The 2282-nt window shown below is 42.8% G+C and overlaps 1 protein-coding gene across 2 annotated transcripts in view; it reads left to right on the top strand.

Moving 5' to 3' along the window:
* Positions 1-1388: 1388 nt before the first annotated feature.
* LOC119593775 (protein draper-like) overlaps positions 1389-2282 on the top strand; it is a gene marked incomplete at its 3' end in the record, with an annotated part of 60455 nt that continues 59561 nt past the window's right edge. The window contains 2 exon segments of one of the 2 annotated variants that reach the window (XM_037942796.1): positions 1389-1524; positions 1773-2033. 2 annotated transcript variants of the gene reach the window in all.

The raw sequence follows: 2282 nt of genomic DNA, 5'->3' as shown, positions 1-2282 counted from the left end.
TTCAGAAGGCCCTAGCAGAACAAAGACACATCTCCGTGGCCCACTTGCTTGCCGAAGTGTGGTTGTCAACTCACGATAGAGATGTTACTGTCAGATAGAACTTTATTGAATCGCGGACATTTTTTGTTTTGGTATTTTGTTGTTTCTAGATGGTATAGCAGTTGGGGATATAGATTGATATGTAGTACTGTGCAGAATGAGACTCGGGACTTCAAGTGACTTAGTTGTAGACACTCTTGCACAAAGCCCAAGGGGGATGTTCAACAACGTGGGTTTCTGCAACATCTAACACGTAGGCAGAGCAAAGCATCATGTGACCCGTAACCTTTATTCGGTTAACATATTAATTAAAGTTGATATGAGAGTTTGTGTTACACCTCGCACATTACACGACAAAATAAAGACGACATTTTACATCAGCAAGTGGCAAGTACTACCCTCCTGTTATCGACGTCATGGAGATGTTCAGGGGAGAGTGTGTAACAGGCAGTTTTGGTGCTTTGTGTGGGTGGCACATACACATACCGGGTGTAACGGGTGACACCGCAGCAGCGCACGATCTATGGCGTGACACTGGTGATAAATAACACGTAGATCATGCGTCGATTGTTGCAAGATCATCCACGACCTGCAGACCTTTTGCATGACGAAAATGACATGAGTGTTGGGAGATGATTGACATGAAGGGGATGGAGCAGCGATGTGGAATGTGGAATATGGTATTGGAATGTCCGATAGTTTGACTGGTCGTAATAATGTTGTAGTTAGAGCAGGGATGCGAAATTATCTTATAAACTCTTATTGTGAGTGAAGTGACGCCGTTGTGGAAATTGGCAGCGGAATTGTAAAATTGGTCTGAAGGCTTTCTAATGACAAGAATAATTGTGAGGATATTATGATGCGGAATGACGTTTACTGGAATGAGTGACGTAGAATCTGATGTCATGATGTACACCGGAAAAGCGTGTCTAGTGTTAGGCCGTTTCCGACCCAGGGACAGTGTGCTAGGTTCAGGTAAAAAATAAGTGTTTGAAAAACGGGGTAAGATTATACAATTGTATTTTCCGTGCCGTTAATGCTTGCACGTTTGCTGAAATAACAGTGGATGTCCCCATGAAACCGCCGATTTCTAAAAACAAGGAAAAAAATCTAAGTGTAAATTTCAGTGGATAACCACCTTGTTAATACGATCCCTCACATTAACCCCTCTCTAGCAAGTGTATCGATGACGTCATTCGATCAGCTGAGAGTACGGTGGCAGACAGGCAGGGATTCTGAGGAGGGCAGGCGTGGGGAAGGTGGTGGGGGATGGGACCCTGGGTGGGTCTCGGGATGGGGGAGGGTCGGTGGTGGTGATGCGAGTCGCGACTGACGACGAGTCAGTTGCCCTCGCGGTTCCGTTGAGGAAGGTTGTGTGTATGGCCGTCGTCGTGGCTGGACGCAACTGTGTTCCGCCAGTGGATTAACCTCTCGATGCGGTGATGTGGTGAATTGATGAGTGGTGGTGTGTTCTCAGCGAAGAAGGTGAGCAGGTGGTGTTATTTGTTGCAACTCAGCGGCGTTCTAATTAACCGCATAACTTGTTATTGAACGATACAAGAGTAGATGTGTGGAGTTGCCATGTAACTTTGGGTAGCGGGGGTTTGAGAGACTGGCTTGGGGTTTTTCGAAACAGTAAAGATAGTGCCTTATTTTATCAAACTGCCAAAAAGTTAGTGTACGTACCGTATATTGTTTATTTATTTACTAACGAAAAATAAACATTAATTCAGTGACATCCATCATTTATCAAGAAAAAACGAAAAAGCTTCAGTAGGAATGCTATTTTGACAAGGCTTCGTTTAACACAATGCATCAATTTAAACCTCTTGATTCAAACTACAGCTGAGGACCTTTGCAACGGACTCTCTTTTGTGTGTATGCGTTAAATGTGTTGGAAATTGAACCCAAGTGAGTGCAACTGAAAGGCAACAGTTATATAAAGAAAAAAATATATAAGAAAATACATGTACGACCCTTCCACCCACACTGCGGTAAGTACCCAGTCAAGGAGTGCGTTAAGTCCTGAACTTATTTGACTTTTGCATACCAGAGCTGTGACTAATTATAGATTATTTTTTTTAATGGGCTGATTTGTCATATTCACAAATACGTACGATTTGCTTTGTTATTTTGTTTGAAAATGGGTTGCATAGTTTAGATTCATTAGCTTGATAACACCAGTTAGGAAATGATAAAGCACATTCTTGAGTGATCCAGCTGCATTGTTCTTTTACAGTTAA

Source organism: Penaeus monodon, chromosome 32 (assembly GCF_015228065.2).
Source record: "Penaeus monodon isolate SGIC_2016 chromosome 32, NSTDA_Pmon_1, whole genome shotgun sequence".
In the NCBI taxonomy this organism is placed as follows: domain Eukaryota; kingdom Metazoa; phylum Arthropoda; class Malacostraca; order Decapoda; family Penaeidae; genus Penaeus; species Penaeus monodon.
This window is presented reverse-complemented; position numbering and strand designations above follow the sequence as displayed.